Source organism: Oxyura jamaicensis, chromosome 20 (assembly GCF_011077185.1).
Source record: "Oxyura jamaicensis isolate SHBP4307 breed ruddy duck chromosome 20, BPBGC_Ojam_1.0, whole genome shotgun sequence".
NCBI classification, from domain to species: domain Eukaryota; kingdom Metazoa; phylum Chordata; class Aves; order Anseriformes; family Anatidae; genus Oxyura; species Oxyura jamaicensis.
The window spans coordinates 2180399-2205257 of record NC_048912.1 but is presented as its reverse complement, the minus strand read 5'-3'; the positions used below and the strand labels follow the sequence as shown (position 1 = coordinate 2205257).

At 50.4% G+C, this 24859-nt stretch overlaps 1 long non-coding RNA gene across 1 annotated transcript; it reads left to right on the top strand.

The window, feature by feature from the left end:
- The first annotated feature begins 324 nt into the window (after window positions 1-324).
- On the top strand, window positions 325-22633 carry LOC118176912. The gene is made up of 3 exons (XR_004755566.1): window positions 325-369; window positions 21576-21736; window positions 22043-22633. It is a non-coding gene; the product is annotated as an uncharacterized LOC118176912 (long non-coding RNA).
- Window positions 22634-24859: the final 2226 nt, after the last annotated feature.

The window sequence follows — 24859 nt, the reverse complement described above, 5'->3', positions numbered from 1 at the left end:
CTTACACCAGAGGTCATTTACATTCATGGTAATTAGGGAGGAAGGTTATGGGTGGGGAATAACGGTATATCAGCCAAAGAAGAATTTTATTGCAGAAAACCTGTGCCTGACACTGCTGCCTATGATGCCCTGGCTGGGCTGGGATGTGCTGAGGCCTGCGGCCGTGCTGAGGCCTGTGGCCATGCCCAGCTGCGAGCAATGCTCCTGCAGCCACCCACCCTCTGCAGCTGCCCCCAGCTCCCCTGGGGCACCTGAACCTGTCCCTGCCCTTTCCAGGTGGAGGAAGGGTGGTATATAAAGGAGCTAACGGCACACCACCACCTGGTTTGCTTGGAGAGGAGCTGGAGGAAGGATGGATCTCTGGGACAGGTGCTGTGCTTGGTGTTTGTTTTGCCCTTGTGGTGTGTCGGGCCCTTCTCTTTGTCTGTGGGGTGGAAAAAAAATAAGGTGAGGATAAGCTCACATCAGTCAGCTCCTCTCTCTTTCAGACTTGTTCTAAGCTTTTTGGTGTCAAAGAAGAAAATCTCCACGTTTGAGGGTCCACTGGGATCAGAGCTCTGGGGGAGAGCTGGGAGCTCTGGTTTTAGTGCGGCCCTTCCTTGAGTTCCAGCTGATTGTGCTGGTGGTGGCTCCTCCCCACCTCCAGTGGGAGAGTGGAGGAAAAAAACCTGGAGCCACAGCTCCATTCAGTAAAGAACGGCGGATCCCTTCCATGGGCTGTGACCTCTGCTTTGGCTTTTGGTGAGCTGTGCCTTATACTCAAAGCTGGCTGTAGAAGGTTAATGAGTTACTAGCTGTGATTACAAGCATGTTAGGAGCAAGTGAATGTGCATCTTTAAAAGTACATCTAGAAGTAAATGAAGTGGTTATAACCCATGTGTCAGTAGTTTAAATTTCTGACAATACGTTGGGAAGTTTTAAGTAACCTCATGTTTTTGAGCTGTTGATGTGTCTGTAGCCTGAGCAAAGTTTTTTACTGGCTTCTCACAATAATGAACCCCTGAAAATTTTAGTCTGGGAAAGTGGGAAGGGGAGGAGAAGGTACCTCTGAAAGAAGAGGACAAGCAGCACCACAGGATGAGGCTAATACCCTAAAGGAAACCACTGTAATGGTGAAACCATGTTTTCTTGCCACCTGGTCACAGACTAGCTTAAAGGCTTCCAGCAACTTCACCTTCGGGGATGTCAGCATTATTTACTGGATGTGTCTACTTAATTTGTTGCTATATTTACACTTACAGTAGAGGCTAAAATCCTGTGTCACTACATTTTTAAGTGGAGTCTATTTTTATCTGTAGAGGAAAGGAAGAATTTTGACGTTTACTGGAAGCTGTGGGGTTCTCATCGTTCTGAAAGAATGAATAAATATCCAGGAGTAAATCTCTCACCTACTTACTGTCACTTTTGGAATTTCACCTGCAGTGTCCAGTCAATCCATTAGGTTAAGTTTAGGCAAGCAAATACATATATATATATATATGGTTAGGTCATGATTCTTTATTGGCTTCCTATTTTAAATGGCCCTTTAATCTCAGCTGTTAATATGAGCATATTTGTTCTGGTTTCCCATTTACCTGGGACTGAACACATAAGAATCTTTACAAGAGCTGGCCAAAGTGCAAGTAGCAAGATTATTTTTATAAATTGAGGGAGAACTTCTGCAGCGTGGTTCTGTTGTCTAGTGCATTCCAGGGCCTTTTCAGGTGCTGTGACAAGCAGTGGAAATGGCAAAGAGTTGGGCTTGAGTCTGAACTGAACCTTGCTTGTGTCCTTAGAGAAATCCTGCTGTATTTTATTAGTTGTTAGCAGATGTGGGAAGTTTTGTCAAGTCCTTGGGACTGGATGCTAAGAGTAGCACAGAACATGTTAAACCTGGGTTATGCATGGAGAGGCAGTGCCTAAAATCACCAGTATTGGCTCAAAGGATGCTACTGGGAGCTTTGTCCTCTACTTCAAAAATCCTGTGGGAAAGAGAAATTCTCAAGATTTGGAAGGATGGATGGAATGGGAGTCCTGTTGTATTGCATCACTTCTGGATTCCTTTAACAGGGGAAATAGTCCTTTTTCACACAAATGTGGATTTGAGCCCTTGGCTGTAAGGCAGCTGCTGGGGCTGCTTGCTACTGGTGGCCCCTGGAAAGGAGAGGGGCAGGAACCCAGTGTGATGAGCAGATGGGGAGGGAAGGGATTTTGTCCTGTGAGGGCTGAGAAGATGCCAAAGCTCCGAAAGTCAGTGGGGATTTGAGTGACGTGTGAAACTCCCTCCTTGCTGCGTGCAGGTCCCTGCCCTGCGTGCACACATGTGAGTGTAAAGTGCTGTGGAAAATCCCATGTCTGCTGCAGATGCTGTGTGCTTTGAGTCCTTAAGCTCCATGTTATTCTGCTTTCAAGGCCCCCCTTCCCGAATGGCTGTGGGAGCTTCTAGGGAAAAATCAAGCTGTCTGCATGCAGAGGCTTGGCCTCTCCCCACAGTGCCAGCAGGTGAAGCTCCCTTGTGCTCTCCTCTGCGTTTCCCCAGCTTTGCTGTCCTCACCAGCACCCTGTCCTGCTCCTGGACCAGAGGGACCTGGGTCCTGCGGGTGCAGGCTGGCTCCTGTGCAGCTGCCCACAGCTGTGGTGGTGAGTGTGGGCTTCGCAGAGGGAGAGTATGCAGATGACAGCTTTTGTCTCTGTTTACTGGAGTGCATCTTGTAACCAGATTCCTCCCCAGTGCACATCCCCCTTCCCGCCCCCCTGCTTGCAGCCCCTCTGGATTGGGCTCCTTTAGTAAAAATTGGTTGGGAATGAAGGCGGGGGGAGAAACTTTATTAGTGTTATACATTATTTTCCTCCTCTCCGTTCTCTTCCTGCCCCCCCTTCTCTTCCTGCATGATGAATTGCCTGGTACTGAGATGGTAGCTCCAGCCCAGGCACTTAGCAATCTCCTCCTGGTCCCTTGCACAGACAGATGGGACGGCCCATGTCTTGACCGTGATTGATTAGCTGGAGAAAGCCTGTTGAGTGGAGTTCCATGAAGATTGATGCTTTCTCCTTCTAACAGCATTTCCAAAAAGTTTCTATTACATTTTGATTATGTTTATAGAATCTCACTGGTCTCCAGGAAGATTCAATCTTCTCTTCCCCCTCTCCCCTCTGTGCAGTGTGTGTAACTTCCCTCCTGTGCATATGCTGTTCATCCATCTCTTACTGTTATTCCTTCGGGGTACCCCCAGAGGTCTCTTAGGACAGTTCCCTCCTTGTGTCCCCTCTGTCCCCCCAGCAAAGGCACCTCCTTGGTAGTTGTCGCAGACTCTTGTAGAGGCCACAGGTAAAGCAGGAGTTCCCCAGCACTGGCTGGTGTCTGCCCACATGTGGCCTATAAAAGCTGTGCAGCAGGAGGGAGGGGTGTTTTCTGTGGCAGCTTGGTGGAGAAGTGGATCACGGAACCACCAGTGGTGCAGTATCTGGATGAAGAACCACTGCACGAGGCTGTGGCTCCTACCTACCCACCAATACCTGCTTTACCCAGCCTGGACTCTGTAACTGGATGCTCAGTTCAGCCACTTACATCTAGCTTGGGATGGGCAAGTTCTTAAAAGCTGCAGGGCCTTTGGAGCCTGAAGACTGGCATGTTTCCCATGGAGGGAGCCAGAAAGATGAACTATTTCAGCATCCCAAGCCACCCTGTCACAGCTCGGTGGGGGAGGCATCAGAGCATGTTCCTGCGCTGGCTGCTTTTCAGCATCACCTTAGGAAGAAGTTTCTTCACCAGGCCGGACACACTAGAACAGAAGTGGAAAGTGCACAAAGAAAAGCAAACAGGCCATGTCTGGTCTTCTGATCACTCTGCATGGGCCTTCCTGCTTTAGAGCTCAGCACTCTTGGGGAGCCATGCAGAATGCAGCAAGAAGGCTGGTGTGGATGGCATGCACGTGTGCTGGTGGGGAGCAAGGGAGTCTTCAGTCCTGCACAGAGCAGTCTGTCTGGGGTTGCCCAGCTAGGAAGTCTAATATATTTTTCAGTAGCTCCATGAAATGTGTAGATGTGATTCATAAGTAATAACTCTGGTATGGTGCTGAAAGGTGTGCTCACTGCTGCACAGAAGTAAAGATAAAGTTGATCTGACATCAGATAAATCCATTTTAAAAGGCTGGGCTCTCCAAAGTATTAGGGAGCTTCTCAGTTGGTTCCTTATTGTAGCAAGTTGCATTTCAAAATACTAAGAAACTTGCTTTCCTGTCCTTTCCACCTTATTTAATTAAGTAGAGAGATGGTCTCTTTTGTAGAACAAAAGTCAAAGGCAGCCACCTTTTTTTCCACCGTGTCCTTGCTGGGACGTGGAGCCACCCCAGGGGATGCCCAGGAGCTGCATGCCTATGTGTGCCCCAGCAGTGGGGGCGATCCCACCACGGGGCTGTGCACACCCGTGTGGGCTGAGCACGGTGCAGGATCGGGGAACTGCTCGTGGCTGCCTGCCTGCTGCTGTCTGTGGGGAGGAGGCCCTCTGCCTGCTGCTCTCCCTTCCATCCGTAGCTGAGAGAGCATGGCTCTGTCCCCAGACTTGGGGTTTTATGGGTGGGTTCAAGGCCTTCCTGTGAGGCTGGAACCATCTTTACCGAGCAGGGGCTGCCTTTCCCAAAGGCAGTGCCCCAGGGTGGGCGATGCAGGGCACAGCTGCTACAGGTCATAAATACAGGCAGGGGCACAAAGCCGGTGTGCAGGGTGGGCTGGTTTCCCCACCAACCACCTCAGAGCAGATGCTCCTGTTAGACCTGCAAGGGAGGGATGCAGGGGGCAGCTGCTGGGTGTGGGGTTTCCTGGTGGTCAGGAGCAGTTGTGCACCTCCTCTGCCAGCTGGTGGATAAATATCCCAGTGGAGTCTCTCCCTGGTGGATGTGGGTGTTTTTCAGCTGCGGCTACACATTTGCCTGGCCTTGCGCTGCTCTGAGCACTGGTGTTGGATGTGGCCACCCTGGGTCAGGTTCCCCCAGGGCAGGCAGTGGGCAGCTGGCAGAGCACACAGTGACATGTCAGCAGGGCTTGGGAAGCCTGGTGGGCATCTCAGAGCTCCTGGTTCCTCTCCAGGTGTTCCTGGGGCCCTGCTCTTCTAGGGGAAAGGCTTTGCCAGCCTGCTGGGCTGCCTGGTGTGGCCCTGCATGACCGGGTGGGTGCACAAGTGCACGGCTCATCCTGCTGGTGGGAATGGCTGATACCAAACTGCTAGCTTCTGCTTCATTTTATTTTTTTTTGTGTGCCTCTTGTGTAAAATCCAGCTGGGCAGGCAGCCATGGCTTGTGTGGCAGTTACAAACACAGGCAGGGGAGGCGTGTGCGTGGGTTTGCCCTCCCTGGGCAGGAGATGCTGTAGCACCCTGCAACACAGCCCTACAAGCTCCCAGGGTGTCTCCCCCACCCCAGTTGCCTTGCCTGCCTGCCCCTGCCATCCCAGGCTATTTTTTTAAATACGGGCCCCATTTTTTATTTCTGCATTTATTACAAATGCAAATTACAGATGAAAGCATCAACTACACAAACCATTACTCAGAGGAGCATCTTTCCAACTGCTGGACTTGGACTGAACAGCTTGTGGTTAATTTGCTATATAATCACTGCCTGCAACAGGAAAGCAAGTGCTTCAACTGTGCTAATATTATGAAAGGGGAAGTTAACCATAGAGATAAATTCTGAGGAGCTGCAGCTGGGATGAAAGAGGGAAATAAATGTAGCTGGAGTCCAGGCTTCATGCTTGCAAAAGTAGCCGCTTGGATATTTAAAGGGATAAAAGATAAGAGCTCAGGTTAAACGTGGTTTTGAAGTTGCTTTTAGCCTGTGTATTTTTCCCCCAGAAGCAGAGGATCCCTGCAGCTCCCATTGACCTGAGATCTGTGCAGTGCCCCGGACTGCAGGCGGGCATACAGATCACTGCCCTGATTGCTGGGTGGCTTCCCAGGGCAGCTGCTCCCAGAGATGGGTGCAGGTCCTGCGCTACAGAGATGAGCGTGTGGCAATTGAGCTGGCAAGTGTTTACTGCAGGAGGTTCTTTCCCATCGCTTGGCTGCAGTTTGGCCTCTTGCACAAAAGCCAGGGAAGCAGTTTTCCAGGGTTGTTATACGAAGGGTGTCCCTGTTGTATGGTGCTGCAGGGAGGGATCCGTGGTATCTCCTGAAACAGCCACTGGTACTCAACAGGTTCACTTACCCCAGACAGAAGAAATGCTGAATGTGTAAGGACAAAATGCTGCTCTGGGCTGAAAGCATTGCTGATTTGTAGTATTGCTCTGTACCCCTTGAATATGCAGCTGTCACCAGTGCTGGCTTAAGAGCTGTGCATGAGACTGAAATAACCTGTAGACCTTCCCAAGTGGCCAACCCTCCTTGCCCTGCCGTTCCTGTGCCTCCAAATGCACAGCAGTATAACACTCATGCTGTGTTGCAAAGTGCTCTAGGGATTAAAAAACGTTCCTGAAGATTATCTCTCAGGATAAATCTGAAGTTTTGTCTAACGCTTTTCTCTGGAGGCTTCTGAGAGGCAATAGCTTCTAGATGAGCAGAGATAGGGGATGTGCAGAGGAGAGTGAATCAGCTCAAGATAATGGGTGAGCTGGTTCTTATGAAGCAAGAAAGCTCCAGCTCCAGGAGCTCTGCAGATTCACATCCACCTCAGCCCCTTCTCTGGCTCTGCAATGTTTGCTTTGGGTTGCTTCTCGATTTGGTTCCCAGGCCTGGGGCAAAATCCTGGGTTGGGGAAAGGACACAAAATGCCAGAGGAGGTTTTCTTCCTGGGAGAAGCTGGCCTGTCCTCTGAGCAGGGGGCTAAGGTTATTCCCATGGTCTCGTGCTGGGGCCGCTGAAGCAGAGCCCAAAAACAGGGGCACCGGAGGTGCTCCCAGGCCCTGCTTTAGCCCCACTGCTGTGAGTGAATTGTGCTGGCAGTGCAGCCCCTTGGTGCTGGAAGAGCCTGTTCCTGCCATTAATTTGACTAAGCAGCACCAGCAGAACGTGCCACCAAGTTTCTCAGTGGTGGGAATTGGCTTTCATAGGACTTCCAGGCTGCCAGGGCATATAAGCAGAGCATGCAGTTCGGTGCAGGTAGTCCCATCCCCTGGTGACCTGGGGATATAAATGCCCACAACAGGGCTCTTTGCTTCAAGCTTTTCCAGAGCTGGCTTTGATTCTTGGACCTTAAACTTAGGGGGAAGTGTTCCTTGGGCTTTTTCTTTATAAACCCTCAGCATTTTGACCAGTTTTGAGGTGTGAGCATTTCTTTCTCCGAGCTGATTGCGAGCTGCTGGGTAGAAGCAGCCGTAACTCACAGTGCTGACAACTGCAGCTCCACAAGTTAATCATCGGCCAGGCAGGATGCAGATGCCCAGGTGCATATGTAAAGAACAGCAGGCTGGAGGCCCTGTGTGGGCAGGCAGTGGGAGGGAGTTGCTGCTTGGGGAAAAGGGGGGGAGAGATCGCGGGTGGCTGGACAATGGCGGGACTGTTGCATCAGTGCTGGCCTTGCAGTTTGCCTCCCCAGTCAAAACAGATGAGCCATGAAGCAGGCGAGGATGCTAGCAGGGCACATCTCACGGGGCAGCCTGCAGCGCGGTGCGTGGGGCTGTTACCTGCTGGGTTTTGGTGATGCCGCCTGCAAAGTGCTGAAGCAAAAATTGGAGATCCGAAGTGCGAGAAGCTGCTCTGGGTTCCTCTGCCCAAAAGCTAAATGCGTCAGAGCAAACTCACAATAAGTGATTTAGAGAATAATCAATAAGATCAAAATCACCTGGCAAGGAAAAGACCCTGCATTTTTAATGCATTTTCTAGATATTAAATAATATATCACAGGCAAACTCCTGAGTGATGAATTTGGCAGCTGTTTGCTGGGGTGATAAATCCAGGTACTATCCCTCCCCTGCCCTCCTTCTGAGGAGGGGGCTGGCACCACTGAAGAATGTCTCCTTGCTTCTGGAAAATGGTTGGCAGGTAGACCCTGAAGAGGTTTGGATGCCAAAGGCACACCTTGCAGGTGCGACAGGGCTTTGGGGTCAGGCAGATCTGCAGGTCGATGCACTAATCTGCAACAAGGGGTACTGGGACTTCCTAACCTCGCGCAGTCTCAAATGGCTCTGCATATGGGATGGCTGGTGCTGCTTGCTCACCTTGCTCTGGGGAGGCTCAGCTGCCTCTCGGGGGCAGTGAGGCTGTCTGAGACAGAGGGAGCTGGAAGTGTGGTCCTGGGCATGCGGCCACCAGCGTGGTGGGGCTCTGAGCATGTTCTGGTGGCAGGGGAGCAGGATGGGGTCCCAGTGCTCTGTGTGTGCTGGCTTTTGGTGTTACAGTGACAAGGGGTGAGCTGAGACCTCAATCTCCCTAAGCACGTGGGCTCATCTGACATCTGCTTCCCCCTGCATGAGCAGAGGAATTAGGAGGTTTTTAAAATGATCGTTCCCAAGCTGTCTCCCCAGAGGCCAGCCTGGCATCACCAGAGAGGCAGCCCTCCAACAGGTCAGCCTGCCAGGGGACAGCCTGGCAGCGAGGGGAGAGGAAAGGCGTTTGTCTAGTTATTCACTTTTATCTAGTTACACTTCGCCCCTCAAAGAAAAGCCTTAGAACATAAAATTCAGCAGTGAGTTACAATTTTGTGGCTTTGTTTTAAAGTGAAGGCAATTTTTCTAGCCTGGAGATGTAACTGATCTTTTACCTTTGGTTGGGAGTGTTTGTTAAAAGAAAGATAAAACACGCTGCCCATTGATCTGTCTTAACCCCGAGTTTTACTGGTGGCGAGGAGGGCAGGATTAACTGTCAGAGCAGAGCTGCTTATCCCAGCGAGCACAGCGCTTCTCCCTGGCACCACGCTGCTCCCGCAGAGCAGTCCGTGAGGGATTGCAGCGAGACCATCCCAGCTCCTCAACCACAGTGGCAGGCTGGGAGGCTTTTGAGTGCAAGGAGACAAGCGCATGGGAGAAAAGCCCTGCAGTGATCCCCGAAGTGATTCCTGCCTCAGGGAGTCCCCAGGCTGCAGAGGTGGTCTGGAAGGATCTCTGACTTTATGGTGTTCGGAGCTCCTCCTGCTCAGCGCTGTTGGCAATGAGGTGCTGGTGGCACGGTGATCGGTGTAAGCTGCTCTCATGTCCTCTTACAGCAGCCTTTCAAGCACTGGTGTTTGGAACCAATAACCAAAATGTGAATTATCATGAGCAGCGTCTAGCCTTCCTCTGAGCCTACCAAATATTTTTGTTCAGTTTTTGAGTGAACGCGTTAACAGCATGTTTTTTGGTAGATGCTTGTGTGTTTGAGATCTGGGTGGCAAGCTTGCTCAGCCTTAATTGGAGGGCTCTCTGCAATTCAGCCCCCCTTTTCCAGCACAGCTGGGAAGGAGACAGTGAAACAGTAGAGATGCTGGCAGAGGTGAGGTGGAAGCTGTGCTGTTTTTAAAGGAAGATAAAAATGCAAACAAGGAGGGGAAACTGTTGCTTTTCCTCCATTTGCTTAACAGAGGAAGATACATGACTGTCCCATGAGCATGTCCTGCTGCAGTCCAGCCACTGCTGTTCTACTGAGGAATTTTTCTATGTGCTCTTAAAACAGATTGGTTTGAAATCTCCACCAAATGACTCATGATATCCTCAGTATCTTACCTGAATGATTCACCATTGCACCACCCAGTCCTGTCCTGATCTGACAGCTGATCTAAAACACCTTCACTTCTAAAGCATAAAAGCCCAAGACCCATTTCAGTTTCTGCACTTGAGGGTACCACAGATTATTTTTTTTAGTAACTGTGCAGTGATGTCACTGGGCTCCTAAGTCTTAGGACTTGGGTTTACTGTCCGTTTTAATGTTTTAATAGCCTTGCATTTTCAATTTCTTGTTTGTTTTTTTCGTAGTAAAACTGACACCAAAATCAGGCTTCATTGCAGTGATGACAAATTCAAGCACTGAGTACGGTGTGACTGACTTCCTTCTGCAGAAGGACCACATCACTGAGCCCTTGTGTAGAGCAAAGTGAAATAGCTGAGGATGCTTTCCGAAGTGGGCTGGCTGGAGCCATTTCTATCACGGCAGAGGAAGGGATATGCCTCCAGCTGGATGTGACCTTCACTAACACAATGTCTTAACACTCCTCAAGGAGGCTGTAGTTAAGTGTGCCCAGGCTTTTGCTGGCTGCTACAGGGTTTTGTCTGTCTGAGCACTTAAGTGCGTGTTACAAGGATGGGAGGGAGCCCAGTATGGAGCCTGGGGTTGGACCCTTCTCATCTAGCAGCGTAGTTACAGCTGTATTCTGCAAAACCACAGTGCTGCAGCCCTCCTCTTGCATGTAGCCTATGCAGCTACCTCTGCTGGTAGGCTGCACGCTCCTAAGACACACACCAGTCTTGCAGCCTTGCATGTGGAGCAATCCTGATTTCCTCTGGTCCCTGGATTGCACAGAGCTCTGTGCTCTGCACCAGGAGCCTGTTCAGCTCTGTAACAAACCTATGGGTAGAGCCACACGGGCGACTCTGGGAACTGGTTAAATTTCTTTGGTGTTGAGTTTTAGCTCACACCCAGGACTGCCCTCATGGGAAACAGATGGCTCTTGATGGCTCTAGGACCAGGATTTCCTAACAAGAGAAGTGCTCTCCTGTGCTGGGACTACCCTGAAAGCTGCTTCCTACGGGGTCGCCTTGGTTCTCCAATATTTGATAGAAAAAGATGGTTAAGTGGCAGCAGCAGCTGGTGAGGGAGCAGATGGTACCACCTGCATCGTCAGATGCTTTATCACATTCTTTTTTATCCCACAAAGCGTCTGGAAAGCAGAAGAGAGCGTGGGAGCTGGTGTGGGTTGTGAAGGTGTGAAAAATCGCAGGTAGCAGCACTGCTTCCCCACCGGGCTGCTGCTTGGCTCAGCACTGGGCTCAGACGGTGCTGGTGGGGAGGTCTCTGAGACCGCTCTTGGAGGCACGAGGCCCTGGTGCTACCTGGCGGCTGGGGGTCAAAGGATTGGGAAGTTCAGCTGAGCTTTTTGGATGGCAAGCAAGTCCCCAAATTCACCTTGGTCGTGACCATCCTGGACTCTACCTTCTAACTGCATCTCAAAGGCAGTTTAATTAGAGGCCTGTGATTAACCTTTCTAGGGGTTTCTGTTTGGTCATGTGTGAATTCTGGGTTTCAGTTTTTCTGGGTCAGCCTGAGTTTTGGCTTCTTGCAAGCTACGCAAAGCAATAAGCCACAGGTACAGAGGAGGAAGGTTTATGCTTCTCAGCCTGCGTGCTGCACAAGCCAAGGAGTTATCCTGCATAGGACCTCTCCCACGGTCCATCAGGAACACCACACTTATAAGAATATTAAAGAATATTAAGAATATCCCCAGGCTGATGGGTTCAAGGGATGGCAGGGGGCAGTGACTCCCAGGCTGCCTGCGGGAAGATGAGCCACGGGGATATTTCCTGCAGCAAACCTTACTGATCAGCAGTGGGGTGTGCTGCTGGAGGTGGGCTACCCATGGCAACTTCCTTGCTCCTCAGCTCCACTTCAGCTCATGCTCTTAGTGTGGCTCATCTTCCTTGGCAATTCCATTCACCCATTCTCCCGTTGTCCCAGCAATCACTCGGTGGCAGTTGGGTTGGGATGCTAATGGAGCCAGCGCTGTGGCAGGCCGGTAGCTACATGGCAGTCGTCTCACTTGTTTATGGAGCAGTCAGCAAAGCCTTTCAGTGCCCTGGGTTAATGTTTGAACAGGAGGATGTCTGGGTGGGAGACTGGCATGGGAGGGGAGCCCGCGAGGAGGCCGGCAGTCATCAAGCCCAACAGGAAGAGGAGCGTGTAGGACTACAAAGGGGGAGGAAGCTCATTGTGTCCCAGACAAGATGGAAGATGCTGCCCGAGGAAGACAGCTAACTGGTGATTAATTAGAGGCACGCTTTGAATGCCGCACATGGTTGAGCATTAACAGGGTCTCTGTTGTGCAGTCTTCCTACGTGGTGGTTTCATTGTCTGGCTGGTGTGGAGCAGAGGATTTGGTCACTTCCAGAAGTCTTGTGAAAATGTGGGGATTTCACCTTCAAGAACATAAAGAAAGGAAAAATTACAAAAGGTGAAAAGTCACCTATAACTTATGATCAGAAGTTTAAAAACAAACTACACTTTGGGGTTTCGTTAGGGGCAAAGGAGGAGGCTCCTGTTCCCGAGTGCTCTGCTAGCTGCATCCCATCAGCTTGCTCTCCGGGTTTCTGAGCCCAGCCACAAGAGCCGTGCCTGTGCGGCGTGCGTTGTATTCCAGGCATGTCCGTGGGCCCCGGCTCTGTATTAGTGTTTATAGGAAGTCAATGAGATGGAACTCAATAGAGAAAAGGAAGACTTAAGAGTCACTGGAAGACAAATGTGAAGGCCCGGCACTCGATAACTTTACAGAATCATATCTTTTTGTTGCTGTGTGGTTCTGGGTAGTAGCAGCACAAGAAAGGACAACAGGTCTGTTTCAATGGGCTGTCCGCCTTTGCCTTCAGAGAACGGGGGGATGTTTTATTTCTCTTTTTAAAAAATGATATCCATCCTCTGCTTGATATGAAGTCAAGCAACACCATGAGCTGGGAAGGTGTCAATGGAGATGACAAGTGGGGTGCCACGGGTGTGCTCACCGGTTCTCCCCGTGCACAAGTGTGTGCACATCTCCAGCTGGGACACTGCAGTGGTGTCTAAGGAGTTGGGCCAGGCTGCAGGGGAATTTTGCCTGAAAGCTTGGGCATCCCCTTGAGCACATCCCGTTGGTGGGTACAGGTCAGGTGCAGGCTGGGCAGCTTCTGCTGGGCATGATGCAGGCTGGCCTTCTGACTGAACCTATAAGGTTTGCCATATAAACAATAAGTGCAGGTGAAAGTAAAAAGTGTGAAGCAAGATGCTCAGGGAGAAATGCAGCTGGGATGGGCTTTGGGAGGTGGCAGGAGTGCTGGAGCACAGCTCTTCGGAAATTTCAAGGAATTTTACTGAACCTTTCATCTCCAGCTAAATTTATGGAAATGTGAAATAGCAATACTAAAAAGCTTCTTCCTTAATTGATAAATATAATTAAGGAAGGGTATCACATTAGTATTAATTTATATGGCTAATTAACTGAAGTCATTAATGTATACTAGTGCATAGTCTTGCTATAACCCTGGGTATTTTCTCTTCCTGAACACTACTTTTCTGTACACTATTGCACCCTGGATTAAACCAACACTTAAGCAATAAAAAATGTAAAATCTTAGAACTGAAGAGATGCAAGACAGAACTGCTGGTGGGTGGGACTCCAATTCAGTTGTATTCCCTTCTCTTTTCCACTGAACAGCCTTTGCAACATGGGTTTAACACCTCTGGGACAGATTCTGATGAAGCAGATCTGGATTAACTCCCCAGGTCAGACCCTGGATTTATGAGCACCTGTGTGTTTGGATTCAGAGTCCTTATTCTGTACGCACCATTCTCTCCTGTAGCACGTTTGTGTACCTCTGCTCTACCCTATTGTCACCGCTGTGGCAAGCTGCTGTTTCCGAAGCATGGATATTTTCGGGCTGCCAAGTGTCACTCTCACACCAGGACCATGTGTCCATAGCGTGAAAGCTGGATGTGCATTTCCTTCACCCTTGCTATGGACAGCAGAGAATGGAGAAGGCAGGCTGTCCCAGGAAGATTGCCAAGAGATCTTTCCAAAGATGGTTTAGGGACACGTGGACGTAATGGCAGTGTGGTACGGGGAGGACAATCGAGCATGTGGCTCTTTGCATGAGGATCTGGCCTGTCCCATGCTCACAGGGGAGGGAGGGCATTCATCTCTTCTCTCTGGTAGAGCAGCCCGCTCCCTCGGAGGATGTGAGCTCTCCTGCCTCTTGTAGAGGCTTTGAAGAAAAAGACTTTGTGCTTAGGGAAAGCCCAGACTGCAGCAGTGAGCACTCACCGACCAGATTCCTCCCATGCAGGCTGTGGCAGTGGCAGCTTGCCATCAGATTCCCAGACCCAGAAAGTCTCAGCTGCATTGCTTCTGGCTGCAACCCAGCTCTGGGGCTGCCTTTCCTCTGGGGCTTGCAGGTTCTTGTGGGCCTGTGGCCAGTACAGGACCTGTCCCATAAGGAGTGGGACTTGCTCATTCTGCCTTTCGTACAAACTCTAGCTGCAGTTGTGCTGTGGGTCTGAATGAGGCTGGATTCAGATGGGTGTGACTGAAGCCCCAGGGCATGAGGACAGGTCCTATGTTCACACAGAGGCTCTAAGGCCAGCCCTGAGCTGTTGCTACAAGCCCTAGTTCTGTGTCTCAGTGGTCCAAAGGGAACCTCTCTGCACATCTACACTGTTAAGTGCTGAGCTGGTACTAATTACAGTTCTGCTAATTGCTCTGAACCCCACTGTCTTGCTGCCTTCCATAGCTAATGCTTGGCCTTGGCTCTTGCTGAAGTGGAGGACTTCTTGGAAGCTTGATAAAATCTGCAGGGAGACACCTGCCAATCTTCATACATAATATCTTTATTTTAATTTATTGGCAGCACTTGGAGAAATTGGCTTCTCTGCAGCATCAGTTGGACTTCATTAAAATAATAAGAGAGCTAAGTTAGTAAAAACAAACCTGGCCAGTTGGCAACCTCACTTTTGTCAGGTCTGATCTATGCCGAAAGATATAGATTTAGTCCATCTACAGTAATAAAGTCCCATGATCCTGTGGTTAAAATGTCTTTTTCCCCTGCTAGCTGGTGCAATTCATTAATTATATGACATTTCCACAATGATTTCTCCAGAAGGCCCTGGATGCCAAGGTTTACATTACATTTTCAATTACAAAGATATCCATATGGTGACTCTGCAGTATGTACAACTGCCTAATGTGCATCCAAGCCCTACTGCAGTGCTCACGACGTGCTGGTAAATCATTTTCTGTGCTTGGGGCTCCAGCCTGGTTCCCGCACTGGTTGTGTGATGGTGTTCCCTGCAGGAGGAAGTGCTAGGGCTGAAGTGCAAATCCCTGTGTCCTTTTTGGACCACCAGATTTCTTTAGCTTCTTGGGCTGTGAGGATGAGTTTAACAGTCTGTTAGTGGTCTGGGAAATCACCGATGTTACAGGTGGGGTTTTAGACCCAAACACAAGTGGCATCATCCCAGGCATGGATGTCCCAGAGAGCCCCAGAGGAGCTAGCGAGGGGTCAGAGTCCATCTCCCCATGCTCCCGTTGCCTTGCCCTGATGTCCCTGTGGCAGGATCAGCTTTGCAGACACCCAGTAAGGGGCAAAGCTGCAGTGTGAGGTGCTGCAGTGGGTATGGAGCTGGGGACGAGGGGGGATTCTGTGCTACAAGACAGTGGCCGCAGCAGTGCTTCTTAACGTCAGGCTTCATCCCACCTCCCTGGGATCAATTGCTGGTGTAGCAGCTGCCGAACTCACCCCTGAGATCACAGTTGCAATGCAAGCACTGCTTGGTCTGAGAACTGTCCTGACTTGGATGGACTCCTTGGAGAAAACCTGGTTAAGAGTTCTCAGGTGGCTTGCAGCAGTCTGGCACTTGGGTTCATTTGGTTTTGATTCTCAGTTCTCCCCAGCAGCTCCTACCTGCCTTACACATCGTGGTGACACCAGGCTGGCAGGGGATGTGTCCGTGGCTGGTCCTGGCGCGGGACCTCCCGTTGTCAGGAGCCAGGGCTGTTTGCTCAGTTGCACTCAGATCAGCCCTGCAGTGCCTGTAACCCGAGAGCAGTAAACCAGTGGCATATATATAGTTGAACAATTATATGTATTGTGACTAAATTTCCCCCTGAAGATCTCATTCACGATGTTAGAGTGAAAGGATCATAAAATGAATTAATAGCTGATTCACTGTATAATTTCCTAGTTCAATATACTTTAGTGTACCAGCTAAATGAGCCATACACAGCATTCAGCTCGGCCAGTTAACAGCTTTATCATTGAGATCTCAGGCTTAGAAATAAAAGCAATTCTTCTGAAGTAATTGCGTCTAATTAAAAGAAACATTTAAAAAGTGTAACCAAAAGGAATTCATTTCAAATGGAAAATTAATGCTGAAAAATAGCCCTGAGCTCTCTTGTCTTTGCTAATAGCTAAGCATTCTCAGAATAATTAAACTGTTTTGAAATGTTGATACCTTCCCTGTTAGAAATGATTGCCATGGCCCAACACATTAGCAAGCCCTCGGTGAGGCCCTGGTCCGCAAAGGTGCGGGGGCGTTGGGCATGCAGTGGAGGTGGGGGGATGAGGAGGGTCCCCATCCCTGTGCCTTTCGCCCTGCCGTGGAACAGGGCATTTGCAAGTCCTGAAGAAGCAGCACAGCCCAGCGAGAGCTGAGTCGGTCTGGCAGGGATTGCGAGGCTCTCATGTGCTCGTGAATTGGGCAGCAGAGGGGCTGTCAGGGCGCTGCCCCGTGCAGCTCCTTGTGCCTCCCTGCACCTTTCTTATGGGAAGACTCGAGAGCAGCCGCTCCCCAGGCTGCTGCACTCAGACAGGCAGCTCTGGCTGCCCTGCCTCGCAGCCAGGATGGAGACAGCCTCTTCTGGAGCCTGAGCACAGCACCTGCATGGGGGATGTCCTCTGCGTGATGGCAGCTCTGGCCCAGAGGGCAGAAATCATACTGTGTCAGGTCTGGGTGGTAATTCTCCTTGCCTTCCACCTGTGCAAGAACTGAATTTCCCATTTGCTGCCTGGTCAGTGCTTTCTTGCTGCTCCAGTGAAAAAAGGAAAGGGCAACTCATCCTGGGAGCTGGGGTCTGGCCTGGGAGATCCTGCTGAAGCACAGCGGCACGAAACCAACCTGGCTGTATGTGAGGCTGGAAGGATGGGTCCTGTGTTAACAGCAGAGGAACTTACTGAAAATACCTCTCAGTTCAAAGCGTGTGCGCTCTGCCGTAACTGCTCAGTTCTGCCCAGCTCCACTAGATGAAGTGCGGAGAGGCATTGCCAGGTGAAGCCTTCCTGCTGGGGTGGGCAGTGTGTATCACCCCATGTCTCAGCAGAGAGATTTATTGCCCTGCTTGCTGCCTTTCTGTTGTTTTCCTTAAGCAAGAAGTTTTCTGATTAATAGTCTGGATCCGGTGGCACAAGGAACCATGAAGTTGGGGTGGCAGGGATGTACCGTGCCCGAAATGGCTGTTGTAGTGCTTCTTGGCGTGCGTCGGGCAGCTGGGTGCCACCAGCACAAAGGGCTTGCAGCAGTGGGCACGGCCACAATAGGTTGTCTGCAGTCAGCAAGTTGCTGTCAATCTGTCAATAATTGCCAAACTCCCCCCAAAAATCACTTTCCTTGGACAAGTGACTGAAGGGGAAGAAAAGCATTGAAAATGTCAGTGTCTGGGTTGGGCATTTTTGCACTACAGCCTTGGATTCTTAAATTGAAGCAACTTCCCCTTCGGAAGCAAACACCAACAAGGTTAACCTACTTTGGGGTAAAAAGACCCAGCCAAGATACTTGTGACCCAAGCGACTTTTTTTCCTGGGTGATCAGGACACAAGTGCTTCTGAGAATTTGACTTCATACTAGTTCAGCGGGAGAACTTGTTCTTAAATCCTTGTGGGATGGGAATGTAGTTTCTCGGGCTGCTGTAAGTGGGAAGCTTGGGGAATCTCTGGGGTTGGTGCTTATAATTGCCAGTACCTTCTGGATATTTTTATTATGTTAATAATAAATACGGCATAAATACGTAAATACAACAGGACTGGCTGTATTCCTTCCAAGACTCAGTTTAAAAAAAAAAAATCTCCCAGCAAATTCTGTGAATGTACAATAGTGCAGCATGTAAACAAGCATTTATAGCACCGGTCCTACAAACGACCTGTGTGCCTGCTGGCTCGCCTCCCTGGCTGCAGCAGCGTGCTCTCCGAGGTGTTTCCTTGATGATCTGCTTCGAATCGTAGCGAGCCAAAGTTTTCTCCCTTTCATTTTGGAGGCGGAGCAGAAGGGCAGCATCTTAAGACAGGGTTGTGCCTCATATGGTGTGGCTTTCTTCCACAAATCCTACCAAAAATACCGCAATTTCAAAGGGAATAGGGAAAAGTGATCCCTGGTCTCACAGTGGGTCAGTGAACACCCTGACCTGGCCAGCTGGCTAAAAATTCAGCCTCTATTTTCTGGATGATCCAGAGCTTGCCTTTTTTTTTTTTTTTTTTTTTTTTTTTTTTTAATTTCTGAGTTTCTAATTGAGCTAACATTATTAGAAGGTTTAAAAGAAAAAAGGAAAAAAAAAAACCTTTCCCAAATTCCCTTTGCGTTTCAGTAGCTCTTTAATATGCAAGGCAGCAAGAGATGAACTGGGTCTAATTATGAGTCCCTGGAGTAGCCAGTCAGAAAATGAATTGATGCCTTTTTCCTTATGAACAATGCATGTACCACAAATTAGAGGCGCCATCACCAGAGATTTAATTACAAAATATCATTACTTTCACACATCATTTCAGATTTGGCCTGATCAAATCAAAGTTAGGGGGGAGAAGGAAGGGGGGGGAGGCGGGCGAAGGGAAAAACTGCACCACTAGCAGGGTCATTCGTTCAGGGTATGCGGATGCAGGAGGGAATTGGTGGTGTTGAAGCTTCCCAAAAGGCAGTTCTGCGAGGAGCGGTGGCCGGGAGGAAATGGATTCCCTTCGGGGGAGGCTGCCGGCAGCTCGGCTGGGGGGACCCCGGGGTGGGCACAGCCAGGGGCTGGTGGGCTTTGGGGTTTGGTGGGCTTCGCCATCACCAGGAGGTGCTGCCCAAAAATTGCATCCATGTCTGACTCCACGGCAAATACAGCCCCGACGGCAGAGGGGGATTTTTGTCAGAGAGAAGCGTGGTGAAAAGATGCTGTTGGTGTTAGCAGGGCTTCCTCTGGCAACAGAAGCTTTGTATGGGAAAAATAAGGGACTAATTCAAGATGTGTGTAAGTGTTCTTCAGGCATGCAGCGGGTATATGTCCCTGCATCATTCCTGACAAGCCTCCCCAGCACAGAAGCTGGAGCTAGCTATTTATGCCAAAGTGCACAATGAGTTTTTTCAGGGGGAATGACCGCCAAGGGAGGCCTGGAAACTCATCTGCTGCGGAGTTCAGCCCGCTGCTGTGGCTTAAAGGTCACGGTGGTTACCAGCAAAAGGGGCTGGTGTGTGTTGGGAAGAGGGTTTGGCTGCTCTCGCTTCCCTGATCTCTGTTAACCCCTGGAGAACGCAGGTGTGAGCAGCTCTTGGTCTTATTTCTAGCAAGACAGGTCTGTCCCAGTGCTTGGGCATCCTTATACATCGTGGTGTTTTTAAAGCAAATCCTGTAAACCTTCAGAGCTTCCTTCAAGCTGAGCACCCAAGGTGTGAGGTTCCTCCTTTCAGTCCATGTTCACCAAAAAGGATTCACACAGTTTGCAGCTTGGAGCGTGCCTCTCAGCTGCAGGAAGGTTGCTGGGTTGATGGTCCTGTGCCAAAATGGCAAATCTGGAGCACGTTCAGAAGCTGGCTGGTTCCAGCACTGTGTACTCACCCCATAGCAGGAGTGGAAATACCCTGGTGAAATAAAACATCGCAGCCCCGTAGTGCCAAACGCGTCCCTGAGCGATGATTCTGCTGTCCCAAACCGATACTACAGCACCAGAAATCCTCATTTTCCACCCCAAAGAGAGCAGTGAGGCTGTTTTCCTTGGAGTGACACCTGCCTGGTGCTGATTTAGAGGGCTGGCTGCTGAGCGGGGTCACTGATGCTGAGCTGAGGCCATAAAAGCAGCCAGCAGCAGGTGCGGGTGCTCGGGCGGGGAGGGCTGAACTGCTCAGCCTGGGGCTGATTTACTGCCCCGCACCCAGCCTGGCCCGGGGGCTGTGATTATTTCCCAGCCGGACGCACAAGCCAATTGCTTCAAGAAGCTAAAATGCTCTTCAAAATTTATGAGGAAAATGACGGCTTGTTGAATACATGATGTAGCGAGATGTAGTTTTACATTAACTTAAGAGGCATTTATGGGGCAATATTCATCTTCTCTGTATTATGGCAAGTATAATATGAGAGGATGCTATGTCATGGGGATATGAGACCTGACAGATTCGATGTGCACAGAGGGAGACCGTGATGAAACAGAAAAAGGCAGAAGGAGCCAGAGCTGCAGACTGAATGCGGATGGGAACGGGAGCTGCCACCCACACCCTCCACGTGCAGAAGCTGAAATTGCTCCATGACCTCTGCAGAAGCCACGTGGGCATCCCCCAGCCGATGTGAACTAGCCCTAAAGATCCCCTCGTAGCTCAAGGCCAAGCCCAACTCAGCATGCGTGCTGCGAAGCTGCTCCGCTTTGTGTGGGTCGGCAGAGAAGTGATCGAGGGTACCCTGTGGATCCTCGTCCAGGCAGCACCAGGGGCTTGGACCACTGCAAATGAGCTATGGGCATGATACAAAAATAATTGCTTCTAATGATGTCTTCCAAATGGCTGGACTTTGCCATGCAAGTGCACAGGCTGAGAAAGGTCCGCGTGGTCTTACAGAGGAAGTGAGAGCCTCGCCTGGGGCCATGGCAGGAAGCGTGTGTAGCGCTGTTCCCCACACAGAGCTGGGTACCAGAGCCCCTCCAGGAGGCAAACCCAGAGCTGCTCTTCTGTCCTGAGCGTGCACATCAGGCCAAACTCTCCCGCTGTTCCAAAGCGAGCCTTCCCATTGCCTACAGCCATGTAAAACCATAGCTGGAGTAACTCCCAAGTGATTTTTGTCCCCTGCCTTTAGCTGCAGGTGCAATTTTACACTTGAAACTGACTTGGTAACAGAGACCAAATTTCTATCGAATGGGAGCTGTGGATTAAAGCAGTGCCGGTGGTGTCCTGAGCTCGGGGAGGACCCTGGGACACTTCCTGGGGAGGGGAACAAGGCCCGGTGGGTCTGTGGGTGGCTGAATGTGACCGCACGTGGTGCAGGGAAGGCACAGTTCCCTGTCCCTGGGGGTACGGGGCCAGCAGCACAGGGTTAATGCAGAGCAGGGCACCCGGCACATAAAGCAGTGTTGCAGCGATGTTTGTGGAGAGCCAGACCTTGCTCCTCGAGTGCTGTGAGCACCAGGGAGTGTCATTAGCAAAAATAAAGCCGGAAGGTGGTGGAGCAACTCCATTGCCCGGCCGTGGTAGCTGGGGACTGGAGCAGCAGCGACCAAGAGCAGCGCAGGGCTGCCTGGAGGAGTCTTGGAGGTCTCCAGCAGCTGCAGCAGCCCCGGGGAGGTGGGCTGAGGCTGGAGGGGAAGCCTGGGGAGGTCTTTGGCAGAGGAAAGGTTGCAGAAGCTGTGCTGGAAGTCAGGAGAGCAGGATGATGTGTAACACCCATTACATCGAAGAGAAATTAAAGGGATTGATTGATATCAATTATCAGGTGCAATTTGTTGCTGCACAATTGACATGGTAATCACCTCCCTGCTGCATTTCAGCATGGCAAGATTTTTTTGACCAATTTGAAAGGTTTACAGCAACAATATGATGCTGATTTATCTCCCCTTAATAAAAAAGTGATCAACTGAAACCTGCATCCATCATTCTGTTTATCACTCATGGTGATTTATTAACTAATTATACTTACAGTGGGTCTTTTTCTATAAGTATGGATAACAGAGTGATGCAGTGTCAGTGCAAGTCATAAATAATGCCACAATACTGTATGCTTAATACTTGCTCCTAGGACCAGCCTGTAACGAGATGCCTTGATTAAGGCAAGCAAATGGCTTCGTTTGTCTGATTCCAGGACAGGTCCTGACGTTGCACACCGAGGAAACAAGTCCCTTTCTCACATTTCCAGCACTGGACATCGCAGAAATGGCCTGACCGTGTGATTCAGATCAGGTAAAAATGCTCCCAGCTCGGCCGGTTTTTGTGGGCATTTGCAAACCCCCACCAGACCTCATTGCACCCCAACGCTGGAGAGCAGCTCGGTGTTTCAGAGTGTGTTCTACAGAGCAAGAACAACCCAAATGCAAGAAAAAGGAGTTCACTGTGGATAATAAAACAGCAGTAAGGAGCTGATATACCAAATTTCCCAGGAAAGGGGGGGGAAAAGGGGGAAGGTGGGTGCTTTTAAGTAACAAGGTACTAAGCCTCCATATCTGATCTTTCAGTTTCATCTATTGAAAACACTTCTTACATCTGCAGGCTATGGTTACTGCCTAATACAGGTTCTGAGGATTTCTGCCTCAACAAAGATGTGGTCAGTGCCCTTGCCCTGCGCGGGAGGATGAAGTGACTCTCTCAAACTATTCAGCTATACCTGGTGACCGTGTCCTCCCAAGCAGCAAACTCCTCGAAGGACGCATAGGGCACTCTGTGCCGTGTTTCCAGACTGCACAGCTGAGCTGTCAGTATGATCCTCCTTCCCTCCGGAGATAGTACAAAGTGTTTCACCGAGGCGATGGCATTACCGGAGCAGTGCAGGGACAGGCTGGGCATTTTGGGGTCCTTTCCTAAGAAATCGCACAGAGCCCACTGACATTGTGAGATCTGATTTTCAGAGCAACACGAGGCACCAAGTGCACAGGGCTGCTCAGCTCTAACGGCCCTTTTCTTTTCCTAAAATTATATGGAAAATAATTTGGGTACTTTCCCCAGTGCTTTGGGCTTAAACCAGAACCACCCTCTAAATTTCTCACCTTGAGGCTTGCCCATAAGTGGATGTGTAGAAGACGTTTTTTCCCCTTCTGATCTTTTACTGAAAATACAGTCTTTCTTAAAATAAATCCCATTATCTTAAAGGTTTTTTCCTCATCTTCTTCTACCCCTGGATGAGGTCCGCGGTGAATACTCTGGGTCTGAACCCCCTTGGCCTTGATTTACATAGGTATTTTTGGTGTTGATGTTCTCTGTATTACGAACCACATGTAAACATAAACTGGCTATTTCCCACCACCCTGGGACCCTGCTCCCAGCCCTGCCAGTGACTCACTCTGGGCTTGTCTCTCTTTGCTTTCTACTCTGAAAATATCAGATGCAGCACATGTATTCTTTGGGAGAGAGCATCTTATTTTGTCTGGACATCTGTGAGATCTCGAAGTAAGCCTCTGGTGTTGTTTGACTTGATTTTTTTCTCCACCCCAGTACTATCCAGCTGCGTGGTGGGCGCAGCTCCCTTGCCCAGTGAAATGCAGCCCCCTCTGGCACGGAGCAGCACGCAGCAGCAGCACGTTGCCACATCGCAGCACCTTGCAGGAGGCCAGACATCGCCGCTGCCCTGTCCTGGGTCAGGAGTGCAGAGGGAGTGGGAATGTAGGCGGATGGTGTGTGACTAATGCTTTAACAGCAGCATCTCCTACCAAGAAAGGACACTCAAAACAGCAGTGAATAATGAACTTATTGGACAGGTAATAGTTCAAATGCAAGGCAGAAATGATGGAAAAAAAATCCTTGTTTGGAAACGTTTTGGCATGGTTTATCAGCACCAGTGCTGCTGTGCAAGGCGTGCAGCTGCGGAGATGCTGCAAAAATTACCTTACCTCCTCCTGGGGGAGCAAACAGCGACAGAGCCATAATTTAGAGGGGGCAGGCAGTGCTCAGTAATTAGGGCATCATTTACACTGAACAGGTTTGGGGCAGGACAAGAGAGAGACACTTTGGGTTGTTCTCCTCCTTCCCCGAATCTTGGAGGGGCGAGGATGCTCTGGCAGGGCAGGGAGCCGCGCCTTGTCCCATGTCTCTGCCGTCCTCTGGGCCTGGGCTGCCAAGGTGGAGGGGAGCGGGAGGGCGGCGTGACAGCCACCAGCATGGGTGGCAGGGTTGTCCTCTGCCCCGAGACCCCCCTGACCCCACTGGGGCAGCCACAGTGAAGGAGTTAGATTTACCTTCCTCGCAAGGAAGAGGCTTGCAAGGGAGGGGGCAAGAAAAAATTACTTAGCTTCATCTTTCTCCCATTTAAAAAAATAATAATAATAATAATAATTTTTGAGAAACCTTTATACAGTTTCCCTGGTCCTGGTCCCTAAATCAGGCAGCCCGACAGCCCGTCCTGGGCTATTTATTGGCTCACTTGCTGGGCCCATCCTGGGCGAGCCGGGCTCCATCTGCGGACCAAGAGTGCCATCTTCTGGGGGTCTGCAGCCGTGCTCCCGGGCTCTCCCCCGCGGTCGTGCCATAAATCTGGGTGCAGAGAGGAGTTTCGCTGCAATGGGCCTGGTTTTTAGGATTCCCACCGCTGTGCACCAAAGTGTCCGCCGGCTGTGGGGGCAGCGCCGTGCCCTCGCCTTCCTGGGGGAAACTGAGGCAGGGAGGTGGGAAGGGGTTCGGCTTCGCTGCCATCCCTTGGGTGCATGAGGGGTCCGTGCAGACTCTGAGACCCCCAACCCATGGAGTTGTACCCCAGACTTGTGCTTGTTTTGAAGCTTTTCTCAGTACCAAGGAAACAGGGGCCTTCCTTTTCTTTTAATTTTTAAAGGAAAAATGATTTTACATTTGTAAAGGCTTAGTCCTGGACATGCACCGTAAAATGCCCCTGGGATATCACAGACTCCTAACCCGACCCCAAGGGAGGACAACCTCAGAAAAAACTTTTTCCTTAAAACTGAGGAGATGCCCCAGCCGGAGCAGCGAGCTGTAGGCTGCAGGTGGAAGGGGGTCAAAGCACTGCTGGTACGGAGGTGGAGGCAACAATCCAGGGATTGTGCCCCTCTGGCAGAGGTTTCCATGTCTCCAGTTTCTTTTTCTGTAAAACTCCTCACAGCTTTTTGCCAAGGTTTGATTTATGTGGACGGGAAGGACAGCGAGGAGCCCTGCCTGTGCCAGCCCCGTGAGCAGCCGAAGAAATGCCCTTTTCAGCCAGCGTGGACTTGTGTGAATGTTGCGGGGTCGTTCCTGCAGCTAAAGGTGGAGCAGGAGCTTCCCTGGTGCCCAGCGCTGCTAAGCCCACGTGGGAAGAGTAGATGTGTCCAGGGCACGGGGTGTAAAAAAAAAAAAAAAAAAAAAATAGTGCCCCTTGCTACCACA